At 38.0% G+C, this 17,293-nt stretch overlaps 1 protein-coding gene across 1 annotated transcript in view; it reads right to left on the bottom strand.

Annotated features, from left to right (window-relative positions):
* ephx1 (epoxide hydrolase 1, microsomal (xenobiotic)) overlaps positions 1–13,360 on the bottom strand; it is a 37,306-nt gene extending 23,946 nt beyond the window's left edge. The window contains exon 1 of the mRNA XM_061925288.2: positions 13,181–13,360. The gene's annotated coding sequence lies outside the window, so the exon portion shown is untranslated. The remainder of the gene's footprint in view (positions 1–13,180) is intronic.
* Between the last annotated feature and the right edge of the window lie 3,933 nt (positions 13,361–17,293).

Below are 17,293 nucleotides of genomic sequence, written 5' to 3'. Positions count from 1 at the left end.
GCTTAAATACACCTGGGACTGTGTTGTTGCAAGGCTCAGGATCATTACCGGTTTTGTTTCACTACCATTGTTTGGAAACAATTAATGTATGTAAATAAACATTTACTAAATATTTATGTGTAAATAACTTATTTGACAACATATACAGGTAAAAGCCAGTAAATTAGAATATTTTGAAAAACTTGATTTATTTCAGTAATTGCATTCAAAAGGTGTAACTTGTACATTATATTTATTCATTGCACACAGACTGATGCATTCAAATGTTTATTTCATTTAATTTTGATGATTTGAAGTGGCAACAAATGAAAATCCAAAATTCCGTGTGTCACAAAATTAGAATATTACTTAAGGCTAATACAAAAAAGGGATTTTTAGAAATGTTGGCCAACTGAAAAGTATGAAAATGAAAAATATGAGCATGTACAATACTCAATACTTGGTTGGAGCTCCTTTTGCCTCAATTACTGCGTTAATGCGGCGTGGCATGGAGTCGATGAGTTTCTGGCACTGCTCAGGTGTTATGAGAGCCCAGGTTGCTCTGATAGTGGCCTTCAACTCTTCTGCGTTTTTGGGTCTGGCATTCTGCATCTTCCTTTTCACAATACCCCACAGATTTTCTATGGGGCTAAGGTCAGGGGAGTTGGCGGGCCAATTTAGAACAGAAATACCATGGTCCGTAAACCAGGCACGGGTAGATTTTGCGCTGTGTGCAGGCGCCAAGTCCTGTTGGAACTTGAAATCTCCATCTCCATAGAGCAGGTCAGCAGCAGGAAGCATGAAGTGCTCTAAAACTTGCTGGTAGACGGCTGCGTTGACCCTGGATCTCAGGAAACAGAGTGGACCGACACCAGCAGATGACATGGCACCCCAAACCATCACTGATGGTGGAAACTTTACACTAGACTTCAGGCAACGTGGATCCTGTGCCTCTCCTGTCTTCCTCCAGACTCTGGGACCTCGATTTCCAAAGGAAATGCAAAATTTGCATGGTTGGGTGATGGTTTGGGGTGCCATGTCATCTGCTGGTGTATATTCAATTGAATATTTCAAATAATCCTTAATTTAGAATTGAATGGCAGCAACACATTGTCACAGGGGCATCTTTACCACTGTGTTACATGGCCTTTCCTTTTAACTACACTCAGTACACGTTTTGGGAACTGACGTAGCGACCAACTGTAGTTACTGACCGTGGTTTTCTGAAGTGTTCCTGAGCCCATGTGGTGATATCCTTTACACACTAATGTTGCTTTTTGATGCAGTACCGCCTGAGGGATCCAAGGTCACAGGCATTCAATGTTGGTTTTCAGCATTGCCGCTTACGTGCAGTGATTTCTCCAGATTCTCTGAACCTTTTGATGATATTACGGAGCGCAGATGGTGAAATCCCTAAATTCCTTGCAATAGCTGCTTGAGAAATGTTGTTCTTAAACAATTTGCTCAGGCATTTGTTGACAAAGTGGTGACCCTCGCCCTGTCCTTGCTTGTGAATGACTGAGCCTTTCATGGAATCTATTTTTATGGCACCCACCTGTTCCCAATTAGCCTGTTCACCTGTGGGATGTTCCAAATAAGTCTTTGATGAGCATTCCTCAACTTTCTCACTCTTTTTTGCCACTTGTGCCAGCTTTTTTGAAACATGCTGCAGGCATCAAATTCAAAATGAGCTAATATTTGCAAAAACTAACCAGTTCGAAGGTTAAATATCTTGTCTTTGCGGTCTATTCAATTGAATATAAGTTGAAAAGGATTTGTTGTATTCTCTTTTTATTTACCATTTACACAACTTCACTGGTTTTGGGTTTTGTACAGAATCAGAATAACAGTGAAGGCAGCTTAGCTTTCAGGAAATGTGCAGCCTCCTGTGGGCTACAATGGCATGCTGGCAGTAGCTTATTTGGACGCTGGCCTTCACAATAATGCCAAGAGTTAGCAGAAAAATGTAGAAGCAGAAACAAAAGAGCGACTGTTGTGTTTGTGAGAGGATTATGTCAAGAACAAACGTGACCAGCAGGCCCCTGGCTCACAGGAAAGCCACAAAATGGCAAATATAAAACACGCCCTCAGGATCAAACTCTTACAAACGAAATTGACCCCACTTTTCCCACCTCAGGCTGCATAAAGAACATTGATACTAATTATGAGAAACACCTTCAACCTTTTTGAAAAGAAGATATTCTTCATCTCAGTATGTTAATAATGACTGACTTAATTATATATTACAAAACTGTTGTATTACTCATTCACGGATGTCATTTTACTATAAAAACAAAAGTCAGTAAATGAATGTATATATTTGTAAACGCTCTGAAGTGGGAAAGGGGTAGGATTAAATAAGCTTTTTTACTTCTTCCTACTTCTTTTCGGACATGATGTAAAGTGAAATTATATGAAATTGTGTGATTTATTATGCTGTAAGTGTGTTCATGTTGGAAACAAACTAAAGAAAGAAAGACAAAAATCCATATTATCCATAATACCATTTACTACTTCCAACATTTCTTGCCCGGTTTAAACCATTCCAACACCTACCAATTCAGCTCATTCATGCTCCTAATCATTTTCCAAAAAAATCCCGCTTTTCCCAAAATTCCAGGAAGTTCCCATTGAAATGAATGGGACATTTCTCCAAGTTGCACAATTCCCACATTTTTGAACCTATCTAAACCCTTCCCACATCAACACATTCCACTCACCCTGGACATTCAAACTAACACTTTCCCAAGTTCCAAACCAAATTCCGGTTTTCCCGGAAATTCAAACTCTTCAACTATTCTGGAAATATAAACTGGGAAAATTCCTGTTTTTCCCGAAATCCCAGGAATTCCACAATACAATTTATCAATACAAAATGCAACTACTTCAACATTTCACGACCGTTTTGATAAATTCCAACACCAACCATTTTAGCTCATTCATATTTTTTTTTTCCATTTTCAAAAAAATATTCCCTCTTTTCCCGGAATTCCTAAATTCCAATGAAATTCCCACTGAAATGAATGGGACATTTTTCCAAGTTGCACAATTCCCACATTTTTTAACCTATTCAAAGCATTCCAACACCAACACATTCCACTCATCCTGGACATTCAAACTATCATTTTTCCAAGTTAAAAAAAAATTCCAGGAATTCCCGTTTTTTCAAACTCCCTTTTCACCCTTTTTCTGTCGACTACTTTTCCCACATTTTTCAAACCACTTCAACTGTTCCACCATCAAAACAGGACAAAAAACGAAGTTGTTTTTTGTACTGGAAAAATTCCAGTTTTTCCCGAAATCTCAGGAATCCCGTAATACCATTTCTGAATTAAAAATGTTAATACTTCAACATTTCTTGACCGATTTGATCAATTTCAACACCAACCATTTCAGCTCATTGATATATTTTTTTTCCATTTTCAGAAAAAATATTCCCTCTTTTCCCGGAATTCCTAAATTTCAATGAAATTCCCATTGAAATGAATTGGACATTTTTCCAAGTTGCACAATTCCCACATTTTTCAACCTATTCAAAGCATTCCACCTTCAACACATTCCACTCATCCTAGACATTCAAAGTATAATTTTTCCAAGTTGAAAAAAAATTCCAAGAATTCCCGTTTTTTTCAAACCCCTTGTTCACCCTTTTTTTGTCGACTACCTTTCCCACATTTTTCAAACCACTTTAACCGTTCCACCGTCAAAACATTCGTCTTTATCAGGAAAAATAAACAAACTGAACTGAAAATATTCCCGGTTTTTTTTTAATTCCAAAAATTCCATAATACAATTTCTCAATTTAAAATGTTACTACTTCAACATTTCTCGACCGTTTTGAAAAATTCCAACACCAACCATTTCAACTCATTCAAGTTTTTTTGTTTTTTTTACCATTTTCTAAAAAATTCCCTTTTTTCCCCGGAATTCCCAAATTTTCATTAAATTCCTATTGAAATCAATGGGACATTTTCCAAAGTTCTACAAGTCCTACATTTTTTTTATCAAATTCAAACTGTTCCAACTTCAAAATATTCTACTTCTTCAGGAATTGTGTGCTCTCTTTCAACAATTATAAAAACAAATCCTGGATTTCATTTTTCAACCTTTTCAAACCTTTCCAACATCAACACATTCCACTCACCCTGGACATTCAAACTAACACTTTCCCAAGTTCCAAACCAAATTCCGGTTTTCCCGGAAATTCAAACTCTTCAACATTCAAACTATTCTGGAAATATAAACTGGAAAAATTCCTGTTTTTCCCGAAATCCCAGGAATTCCGCAATACCATTTATCAATACAAAATGCAACTACTTCAACATTTCACGACCGTTTTGATAAATTCCAACACCAACCATTTCAGCTCATTCATATTTTTTTTTCCATTTTCAAAAAAATATTCCCTCTTTTCCCGGAATTCCTAAATTTCAATGAAATTCCCACTGAAATGAATGGGACTTTTTTCCAAGTTGCACAATTCCCACATTTTTCAACCTATTCAAAGCATTCCAACATCAACACATTCCACTCATCCTGGACATTCAAACTATCATTTTTCCAAGTTGAAAAAAAAATTCCAGGAATTCCCGATTTTTCAAACTCCTTTTTCACCCTTTTTCTGTCGACTACCTTTTCCACATTTTTCAAACCACTTCAACCGTTCCACCATCAAAACAGTACAAAAAACAACTTTGTTTTTTGTACTGGAAAAATTCCCGTTTTTCCCGAAATCTCAGGAATTCCGTAATACCATTTCTGAATTAAAAATGTTAATACTTCAACATTTCTTGACCGATTTGATCAATTTCAACACCAACCATTTCAGCTCATTTATATATTTTTTTCCATTTTCAGAAAAAATATTCCCTCTTTTCCCGGAATTCCTCAATTTCAATGAAATTCCCATTGAAATGAATTAGACATTTTTCCAAGTTGCACAATTCCCACATTTTTCAACCTACCGTATTCCAACCATTCCACCTTCAACACATTCCACTCATCCTGGACATTCAAACTATCATTTTTCCAAGTTGAAAAAAAATTCCAGGAATTCCCAGAATTGCCCTTTTTTTGTCGACTACTTTTCCCACATTTTTCAAACCACTTTAACCGTTCCACCGTCAAAAAATGTGTCTTTATCAGGAAAAATAAACAAACTGAACTGAAAATATTCCCGTTTTTTTTTTTAATTCCAGGAATTCCATAATACAATTTCTCAATTTAAAATGTTACTACTTCTTCATTTCTCGACCATTTTGAAAAATTCAAACACCAACCATTTCAACTCATTCAAGTTTTTTTTTTTTACCATTTTATAATAAATTCCCTTTTTTCCCCGGAATTCCCAAATTTTCATTAAATTCCTATTGAAATCAATGGGACATTTTTCAAAGTTCCACAACATTTTTTTATCCGATTCAAACTGTTCCAACTTCAAAATATTCAACCTCTTCAGGAATTGTGTGCTCTCTTTCAACAATTATAAAAACAAATCCTGGACTTCATTTTTCAACCTATTCAAACCTTTCCAACATCAACACATTCCACTCACCCTGGACATTCAAACTAACACTTTCCCAAGTTCCAAACCAAATTCCGGTTTTGCTGGAAATTCAAACTCTTCAACATTCCAACTATTCTTACATTCATACTACATTCTGTCAGCATTTCAGCATTGGAGCATTCACACCTTATCTAGTAGTAACTATGTTGGTACTTCTGCAAGCATAAATTTAGATTGTATGAGAAGTGAAAATAGTACCTGCTGTCCTGCTGTGCGGTACTAAGTAATAGTGGTGCAGTACTAGTAGTGCAGTACTAGTAGTGCAGTACTAATTGTAGTACTGTTGTTGTCTTTCTGTCACGCCCACCTTTGTCCCGCCCTGCCTGTCCTCATTTAACCCTGCTAACCAACTCGTTACCACGTTAACCAACTAGTTACCACAACACTTTATCCGAATTTTAAAAAAAAAAGCAGTTTGGTGCTCGACTCATCCCTGAGTGACAAAGGTGTTCCGAAGTGATGGTCATGGTCTAGTCAACAAGCTGTCCCACCACTCTGGTCGCTTTGGTGTAGAACACATTAAAGCCTTCTACAGAAAGCTAGGAGTATCCAACAACGATTTCAAACTAGAAATGGTCTCAGCTGATGAGGTGCTTAAAAAATTGAGCGCGCTCCACCCAAACAAGGCCACCGGCCTTGAAAATATCCCCTCCAGATTTCTCAGGGACTCTGCCTCCATCATTGCCCCGATCATCACGCACATAATAAACCTCTCAATTACACAAGGCCAAGTACCAAAACATTTTAAGATAGCAAGAGTAACTCCCCTCTTTAAAAAAGGAAGCAAATTGGAACCTGGCAACTACCGACCTGTTTCTATTCTCAGTTCCATTTCGAAAGTAATGGAGAAAATAGTTTATGAACAGGTCGATAGTTACCTTGCCACTAATAAACTCATGTACAAATTGCAATCCGGCTTCAGAACTAACCACTCCACTGACACATGCCTTCTCTATCTGACTTCAGAACTAACCACTCCACTGACACATGCCTTCTCTATCTGACTTCAGAACTAACCACTCCACTGACACATGCCTTCTCTATCTGAGCGACCACATCAAACATGAGGTGGACTGCTGCATGGTCATGCTGGACCTTCAGAAGGCCTTTGACACCGTTAACCACGCTATACTGTTGGATAAGCTCAGAGCAATCGGATTTGACAAAACCTCATCGAGCTGGATGCAATCTTACTTGGAGGGGAGGGAACAGGTGGTAGAGGTGAACGGTACCGTGCCCCACCCTCTCAGTAAGCTGTGGAGTCCCCAAGGCAGTATATTAGGGCCTTTACTGTTCCTAATGTACATAAACAACATGTCATCAGCATGCGACTGTGAATTGTTTTTGTTTGCGGATGACTCGGCCCTGCTGGTATCAGACAAGGACAAGTCACAGGTGGAGAAAATCCTCAGTGCTGAACTCTGTAGAACTTGCACCTGGCTTGCTGACGACAAGCTATGCATACACTTGGGTAAAACGGAATCCATCCTGTTTGGGTCCCACATCAACCTTAAGAAAGTCAATGACTTCCCTATAAAAGTGGGTGACATTGTTATCACCAGGAAGGATGAGGTCACCTACCTAGGTTCCATTCTAGAGGCTAATCTTTCCTGTGATAAAATGGCAACCAAGGTCATCAAAAAGGTCAACCAACGAACGGGATTTCTCTATAGAATCTCCTCTCTGGTCAACAAAAGCACCTTGAAGATTCTAGCGGGAACTCTCGTTCAACCCTTTTTCGATTACGCATGCACCTCCTGGTACCCTAGCACCTCCAAAACCCTCAAATCTAGACTCCAAACATCCCAGGACAAGCTAGTCATATTACTTCTAGACCTCCACCCCAGATCACACCTCACTCCTACCCACTTCTCCAAAGTGGGCTGGCTCAGGGTGGAGGACAGAGTAAAACAACTTGCACTGAGCCTGGTCTATAAAATCCGCTACACCTCCCTGATACCGAAGTACATGTCAAACTACTTCCTTAACGTAAATGACCGCCATAACCACAACACCAGGGGGAGCTCCACTAACCACGTTAAACCCAGATTCCCATCTAACAAAGGTCTTAACTCATTCTCTTTCTATGCCGCATCAATGTGGAATGCACTCCCAACAGGTGTAAAAGAAAGGGCATCTCTATCCTCCTTCGAAACCGCAATAAAAGTACACTTCCAGGCAACTTCAACCCTAAACTAACACCCTCCCCGGATTGTTAATAATCAAATGTAAATAATTAAATGTAGATATTTTTTATTATGCTTTCTGATCTCTCTCTCTCTATGTCCACTACTTGCTGTACATATCCTACCAAGTCACACCTACACTGTTTCAATGTCCATTTTGCTGTTCTCAATTGTCATACTTGCCAACCCTCCCGAATTTTCCGGGAGACTCCCGAAATTCAGCGCCTCTCCCGAAAACCTCCCGGGACAAATATTCTCCCGAAAATCTCCCGATTTTCAGCCGGAGCTGGAGGCCACGCCCCCTCCAGCTCCATGCGGACCTGAGTGAGGACAGCCTTTTTTCACGACGGGAGGACAACAGGGTGACAAGAACTAAATCATCCAGACAAGAGATAAATTGTATTATGTTTATCTTACCTAAAAATAAATATATTTATTAATTAAAAAAAACAAAAAAAAACTAAATACATTTTTACTATATTTTGCTAAAAACATCAAAATTAATTGTATTTTTATTTGAAATAATTAATTTTAAATTATCATAATAATTAATCTAAAATGACCATATTTAATTATTAAAATAATTGCTTGTTTATCAACAACTTTAGCATTTTATTCATTACATTTTGAAACTCTCAGAAGCCAAGTTATGTTATATTCCTTAAGATTTATTTATGCAAGTTTGAAGTATCAATTATCTAAACACAGTTTTGTTTGCATATTTTCAGAGTATATACAGGTAAAAGCCAGTAAATTAGAATATTTTGAAAAACTTGATTTATTTCAGTAATTGCATTCAAAAGGTGTAACTTGTACATTATATTTATTCATTGCACACAGACTGATGCATTCAAATGTTTATTTCAATTAATTTTGATGATTTGAAGTGGCAACAAATGAAAATCCAAAATTCCGTGTGTCACAAAATTAGAATATTACTTAAGGCTAATACAAAAAAGGGATTTTTAGAAATGTTGGCCAACTGAAAAGTATGAAAATGAAAAATATGAGCATGTACAATACTCAATACTTGGTTGGAGCTCCTTTTGCCTCAATTACTGCGTTAATGCGGCGTGGCATGGAGTCGATGAGTTTCTGGCACTGCTCAGGTGTTATGAGAGCCCAGGTTGCTCTGATAGTGGCCTTCAACTCTTCTGCGTTTTTGGGTCTGGCATTCTGCATCTTCCTTTTCACAATACCCCACAGATTTTCTATGGGGCTAAGGTCAGGGGAGTTGGCGGGCCAATTTAGAACACAAATACCATGGTCCGTAAACCAGGCACGGGTAGATTTTGCGCTGTGTGCAGGCGCCAAGTCCTGTTGGAACTTGAAATCTCCATCTCCATAGAGCAGGTCAGCAGCAGGAAGCATGAAATGCTCTAAAACTTGCTGGTAGACGGCTGCGTTGACCCTGGATCTCAGGAAACAGAGTGGACCGACACCAGCAGATGACATGGCACCCCAAACCATCACCCAACCATGCAAATTTTGCAATTCCTTTGGAAATCGAGGTCCCAGAGTCTGGAGGAAGACAGGAGAGGCACAGGATCCACGTTGCCTGAAGTCTAGTGTAAAGTTTCCACCATCAGTGATGGTTTGGGGTGCCATGTCATCTGCTGGTGTCGGTCCACTCTGTTTCCTGAGATCCAGGGTCAACGCAGCCGTCTACCAGCAAGTTTTAGAGCACTTCATGCTTCCTGCTGCTGACCTGCTCTATGGAGATGGAGATTTCAAGTTCCAACAGGACTTGGCGCCTGCACACAGCGCAAAATCTACCCGTGCCTGGTTTACGGACCATGGTATTTCTGTTCTAAATTGGCCCGCCAACTCCCCTGACCTTAGCCCCATAGAAAATCTGTGGGGTATTGTGAAAAGGAAGATGCAGAATGCCAGAGCCAAAAACGCAGAAGAGTTGAAGGCCACTATCAGAGCAACCTGGGCTCTCATAACACCTGAGCAGTGCCAGAAACTCATCGACTCCATGCCACGCCGCATTAACGCAGTAATTGAGGCAAAAGGAGCTCCAACCAAGTATTGAGTATTGTACATGCTCATATTTTTCATTTTCATACTTTTCAGTTGGCCAACATTTCTAAAAATCCCTTTTTTGTATTAGCCTTAAGTAATATTCTAATTTTGTGACACACGGAATTTTGGATTTCATTTGTTGCCACTTCAAATCATCAAAATTAAATGAAATAAACATTTGAATGCATCAGTCTGTGTGCAATGAATAAATATAATGTACAAGTTACACCTTTTGAATGCAATTACTGAAATAAATCAAGTTTTTCAAAATATTCTAATTTACTGGCTTTTACCTGTATATATATATATATATATATATATATATATATATATATATATATGAAATACTTGGTGAATTCTAGCTGTCAATATACTCCTCCCCTCTTAACCACGCCCCCACCCCCCACCTCCCGAAATCGGAAGTCTCAAGGTTGGCAAGTATGTCAATTAGAGATGCGCGGTTTGCGGGCACAACCGCGGAGTCCGCGGATTATCCGCGGATCGGGCGGATGAAATTTTTAAAAATTAGATTTTATCCGCGGGTCGGGTCGAGTCGGGCGGTTGAAATAAAAAAAAATTAGATTTTAAATAGATTCAGGCGGGTGGCAGTTAAACCAATTGGTAAATATATATACATAGTTAAATGTTGTTACCCACATACGAAAAACGAGCAGGCACCTGCAGCATATGCCACAACAGAAGAAAAAAGAAAAGAAAGAGATGGACACTTTTACGGAGCGGAGAAGGCCCCCGACGCCTCGCCGGGGTCCGGGACCGAGGCCCCTTCCCCCAAGAGGGCCCCACCGGGAGCCGTAGCTGAGGCGATCCGCGAGAAGGGCCCGACGCACGTCCAGGGTCACCACCGCGTCCCACCGCACCGACACCCCGCCTCGTCCGCCTTCGCCGCGGCCGGCGTCACGCGCAGCAGGTAAGCAGCTTACCTGCCCGCCACCCCCGTGGCCGGGGGCTCGTAACAGGGGTCACTCCGCGCGCTCCGCCCGCGCAGCTTACCTGCCCGCCACCCCTGTTGCCGGGGGCGCGTAACAGGGGTCAATCCGCGCGCAGTGCGCTCACGAAAGGGGTGGGGCTCACCCTGGTTGATATAGACAGCAGCTAGGATGGTGGCCATGGAAGTCGGAACCCGCTAAGGAGTGTGTAACAACCCACCTGCCGAATCAACTAGCCCTGAAAATGGATGGCGCTGGAGCGTCGGGCCCATACCCGGCCGTCGCCGGCAGCGAGACGCGCTTGGAGGTGCGCTCAGCGCGGCTCCCATATGATTGCGCACTGGTGTGCGTCTGGGCCGTGACAGCGTGGCACGCGAATGTCTGTGCTGCATTGGATCAGTCTCCTTTCTTTAACAGGCAAAAGCTTTATAACCTCACTAATGCCTTGCATCGTCTATATTAGATATATAACAACGGGCGGGTGCGGTTCTGATCAAATGTTAGGTCGGGTGGATGGCGGATGGTTGACGACTTTCTGATGCGGTTGCGGATGAAATAATTGCCTATCCGCGCATCTCTAATATATATATATATATATATATATATATATATATATATATATATATATATATATATATATATATAGCTAGAATTCACTGAAAGTCAAGTAGTCAAGTATTTCTTATATATATATATATATATATATATATATATATATATATATATATATATATATGAAATACTTGACTAGGGGAATTCTAGCTGTAAATATACTCCTCCCCTCTTGACCACGCCCCCCGCCACCCCCCGAAATCGGAGGTCTCAAGGTTGGCAAGTATGCCTACACTGTTTCAATGTCCATTTCGCTGTTCTCAATTGTAGATGACTGAAGTGATGATATCAACCAAACCCTCCTCAACCCACCCCCCCGGATTGTACATCATGTAAATAATACAACGTATATATACTCTGATGATTATCTTGTGTGATGACTGTATTATGATGATAGTATATATCTGTATTAGAGATGCGCGGATAGGCAATTATTTCATCCGCAACCGCATGACAAAAGTCGTCAACCATCCGCATCCACCCGAATTAATATTTAATCAACACCGCACCCGCCCGTTGTTATATATCTAATATAGACGATGCAAGGCATTAGTGAGGTTATAAAGCTTTTGCCTGTTAAAGAAAGGAGACTGATCCAATGCAGCAATCATCTGGGAGCCGCGCTGAGCGCACCTCCAAGCGCGTGGAGGTGCGATGTCCCTCGCGCCAGAGGCTTCAGCGCCATCCATTTTCAGGGCTAGTTGATTCGGCAGGTGGGTTGTTACACACTCCTTAGCGGGTTCCAACTTCCATGGCCACCGTCCTGCTGTCTATATCAACCAACACCTTTTCTGGGGTCTGATGAGCGTCGGCATCGGGCGCCTTAACCCGGCGTTCGGTTCATCCCGCAGCGCGAGTTCTGCTTGCCCCACCCCTTTCGTGAGCGCACTGCGCGCGGAGTGACCCCTGTTACGCGCCACCGGCAACGGGGGTGGCGGGCAGGTAAGCTGCACGGGCGGAGCGCGCGGAGTGACCCCTGTTACGAGCCCCCGGCCATGGGGGTGGGGCGGGCAGGTAAGCTGCTTACCTGCTGCGCGTGACGCCGGCCGCGGCGAAGCCGGACGAGGCGGGGTGTCGTGCGGTGGGCGCGGTGGTGACCCTGGACGTGCGTCGGGCCCTTCTCGTGGATCCCCTCAGCTACGGCTCCCGGTGGGGACCTCTCGGGGGAAGGGGCCTCGGTCCCGAACCCCTTCTCCGCTCCGTAAAAGTGTCCATCTCTTTTTTTTTTTCTTCTTCTGTTGTGGCATATGCTGCAGGTGCCTGCTCGTTTTTCGTATGTGGGTAACAACATTTAACTATGTATATATATTTACCAATTGGTTTAACTGCCACCCGCCTGAATCTATTTAAAATCTAATTTTTTCTTATTTCAACCGCCCGACCCGACCCGCGGATAAAATCTAATTTTTTTTTATTTCATCCGCCCGATCCGTGGATAATCCGCGGACTCCGCGGTTGTGTCCGCAAACCGCGCATCTCTAATCTGTATTATGAATCGATTTTAGTGGACCCCGATTTAAACAAGTTGAAAAACTTATTCTGGTGTTACCATTTAGTGGTCAATTGTAGGGAATATGTACTTCACTGTGCAATCTACTAATAAAAGTCTCAATCAATCAATCAAAACTGTTGTTGTCTTTCTGTCACGCCCACCTTTGTCCCGCCCTGCCTGTCCTCATTTAACCCCGTTAACCAACTCGTTACCACGTTAACCAACTAGTTACCACGTTAACCAACTAGTTACCACAACACTTTATACGAATAAAAAAAAAACGTCAGTTTGGTGCTCGACTCGACCCTGAGTGACACAGGTGATTGTCACGTGATATTGCTTTTGATTGATTGTTGTGTTGGTTGTTTACCTTATCTCGCTGCGTAGTATCTTCACACCCGAGCCGCAGTTAGGGACGAACTCGCCTCTTTATTCGGCTCGTCGAGTGAGTTTTCAGGGTTGAGTCGTGGGAATGACGACGTCACTAACTTGTTTGACGCCCACCTTTTCTCTTTTTTTCTCCTTTTTCTTCTTTTTCTTCCCGCCCCCGGCTGGGTCCACTGGGTCAGAGTCCACGCAGGACCCCAGTATAGCTGTCCGAGGCTGCCTGTAATAGTTATACAAACCTGTCTAGCAAACATTTTTAAAGTTGTGTATTTTCAAATAATACCACATTTAGCTACAAAAAAAAACAAAAAAAAAAACGACAGTAAAGTGTAAGAAAAAAAAGAGCAAAAAAAAAAAAGGAATATATTGAGAAAAATATTTTTTTTTTTAACTAACAATATTATGCTTAGTCACCTAGGTCTTTAAACATTTATAGCATTTTTTAAATGAAAAAATATGATATACTTGCCTGATTCAAAATATTAGAATATCCTAAAATAAAAATAAAATATTCTTAAACCATAAACAAAGTTTAATAATACTATCTTATGGATTCATTAAAAAAATACAACCATAATATACAGACATTCATATTTTCGTACAGGCAAAAAAATACTAGACACTAAGTTATCGTAATATTATTATTCTATTCTTACGTGAGGGAAAACGAGTAGTAAAAATGTAAGAAAGAAAAAAAAGAGTAAAAAATAGTAATGTGCAATACCACCGATTTTTAGGCTAGTATCGGCGATATCGATTCGATTCTTTGTGCAAATATAAACCTGCCTGACAACATTTTTCATAAATATGTATTTTCAAATACCATATTTAGCTAAAAAAAAAAAAGAAAAAAAAAGACAGTAAAGTGGAAGAAAAAAAGAGCAAAAAAAGGATCAGAATATATGGAGAAAAATACGGTTGTTTTTTTTTAAACTAACAATAATATGCTTAGTCATATGGGTCTTTAAACATTTGTAGCATTTTTTTAAATGAAAAAAAATATGAAAATGGCCCCCTCATACTTGCCTGATTCAAAATATTGGAATATCCTAAAATACAAATAAAATATACTTAAACTATAAACAAAGTTTAATAATACTAATTCATGGATTCATAAAAAAAATACAACCATAATATACAGACATTCATATATTCGTACAGGCAAAAGATACTACAGACACTAGGTTATCGTAATATTATTATTCTATTCTTACATGGGGGGAAAACGAGTAGTAAAAATGTAAGAAAAAAAAAAGAAAAAAAAAAAAGAAGAAAAAAATAGTAAAAAAAATAGTAATGTGCTATACCAACGATTTTTAGGCTAGTATCGCGATATCGATTCGATTCTTTGTGCAAATATAAACCTGCCTGACAACATTTTTTTTAAGTTGTGTATTTTCAAATACCATATTTAGCTAAAAAAAAAAAAAAAACGACAGTAAAGTGGAAGGAAAAAAAGAGCAAAAAAAATACGACTACATGGAGAAAAAGATGATTTTTTTTAAACTAACAATAATATGCTTAGTCACCTACATCTTTAAACATTTGTAGCATTTTTTTAAATGAAAAAATATGAAAATGGCCACCTCATACTTGCCTGATTCAAAATATTGGAATATCCTAAAAGACAAATAAAATCTACTTAAACTATAAACAAAGTTTAATAATACTAACTTATGGATTAATTTAAAAAAAATACAACAATGATACAGACATTCATGTTTTCGTTACAGGCAAAATATACTAGACACTAGGTTATCGTAATATTATTATTCTATTCTTACATGGGGGGAAAACGAGTAGTAAAAATGTAAGAAAAAAAAATAGTAAAAAAATAGTAATGTGCTATACCACCGATTTTTAGGCTAGTATCGGCGATATCGATTCGATTCTTTGTGCAAATATAAACCTGCCTGACAACATTTTTTAAAGTTGTGTATTTTCAAATACCATTATAAGCTAAAAAAAAAAAAAAAAAAAAAGACAGTAAAATGGAAGAAAAAAGAGCAAAAAAAATAATCGGACTATAAGGAGAAAAAGATGATTTTTTTTTAACTAACAATAATATGCTTAGTCATATGGGTCTTTAAACATTTGTAGCATTTTTTTTAAATGAAAAAATATGAAAATGGCCCCCTCATACTTGCCTGATTCAAAATATTAGAATATCCTAAAATACGAATAAAATATACTTAAACTATAAACAAAGTTTAATAATACTAACTTATGGATTCATTAAAAAAACAAAAAACAACCATAATATAAAGACATTCATATTTTCGTTACAGGCAAAAGATACTACAGACACTAGGTTATCGTAATGTTATTATTCTATTCTTACATGGGGGGAAAACGAGTAGTAAAAATGTAAGAAAAAAAAAAATAGTAAAAAAATAGTAATGTGCAATACCACCGATTTTTAGGCTAGTATTGGCGATATCGATTCGATTCTTTGTGTAAATATAAACCTGCCTGATAACATTTTTTAAAGTTGTGTATTTTCAAATACCATATTTAGTTAAAAAAAAAAAAAAAAGACAGTAAAGTGGAAGAAAAAAGAGAAAGAAAAAATAGGACTATAAGGAGAAAAATATGATTTTTTTAAACTAACAATAATATGCTTAGTCACCTACATCTTTAAACATTTGTAGCATTTTTTTAAATGAAAAAAAATATGAAAATGGCCCCCTCATACTTGCCTGATTCAAAATATTGGAATATCCTAAAATACAAATAAAATATACTTAAACTTTAAACAAAGTTTAACAATCCTAATTTATGGATTCATTAAAAAAAATACAACCATGATACACAGACATTCATATATTCGTACAGGCAAAAGATACTACAGACACTAGGTTATCGTAATATTATTCTATTCTTACACGGGGGGGAAACGAATAGTAAAAATGTAAGAAAAAAAAAAAAAAAAAAAAGAGTTAAAAATAGTAATGTGCTATACCACCGATTTTTAGGCTAGTATCGGTGATATCGATTCGATTTTTTGTGCAAATATAAACCTGCCTGACAACATTTTTTAAAGTTGTGTATTTTCAAAAACCATATTTAGCTAAAAAAAAAAAAAAAAAGACAGTAAAGTGGAAGAAAAAAAAGAGCAAAAAAAATAATCGGACTATATTATATATGATATGCTTAGTCACCTACATCTTTAAACATTTGTAGCATTTTTTTAAATGAAAAAATATGAAAATGGCCCCCTCATACTTGCCTGATTCAAAATATTGGAATATCCTAAAATACAAATAAAATATACTTAAAATATAAACAAAGTTTAATAATACTAACTTATGCATTAATTTAAAAAAATACAACCATGATACACAGACATTCATATTTTCGTTACAGGCAAAAGATACTACAGACACTAGGTTATCGTAATGTTATTATTCTATTCTTACGTGAGGGAAAACGAGTAGTAAAAATGTAAGAAAGAAATAAAAGAGTAAAAGATAGTAATGTGCAATACCACCGATTTTTAGGCTAGTATTGGCGATACCGATTCGATTCTTTGTGCAAATATAAACCTGCCTGACAACATTTTTCAAAGTTGTGTATTTTCAAATACCATATTTAGCTAAAAAAAAAAAAAAAAAACGACAGTAAAGTGGAAGAAAAAAAGAGCAAAAAAAGTATCAGAATATATGGAGAAAAATCCGTTTTTTTTAAAAACTAACAATATGCTTAGTCACCTACGTCATTAAACATTTGTAGCATTTTTTTAAATGAAAAAATATGAAAATGGCCCCCTCATACTTGCCTGATTCAAAATATTGGAATATCCTAAAATACAAATAAAATATACTTAAACTATAAACAAAGTTTAATAATACTAATTCATGGATTCATTAAAAAAAATACAACTATAATATACATTCATATATTCGTACAGGCAAAAGATACTACAGACACTAGGTTATCGTAATATTATTATTCTATTCTTACATGGGGGGAAAACGAGTAGTAAAAATGTAAAAAAAAAAAAAAAAAAAAAAAAAAAAAAAAAAAAAAAAAAAAAAAAAAAGAGTAAAAAAAATTGTAATGTGCTATACCACCGATTTTTAGGCTAGTATCGCGA

Source organism: Nerophis lumbriciformis, linkage group LG29 (assembly GCF_033978685.3).
Source record: "Nerophis lumbriciformis linkage group LG29, RoL_Nlum_v2.1, whole genome shotgun sequence".
Classification (NCBI taxonomy): Eukaryota; Metazoa; Chordata; class Actinopteri; order Syngnathiformes; family Syngnathidae; genus Nerophis; species Nerophis lumbriciformis.
The sequence above is the reverse complement of the archived record's forward strand: the minus strand, read 5'-3'. Positions and strand labels throughout refer to the sequence as shown.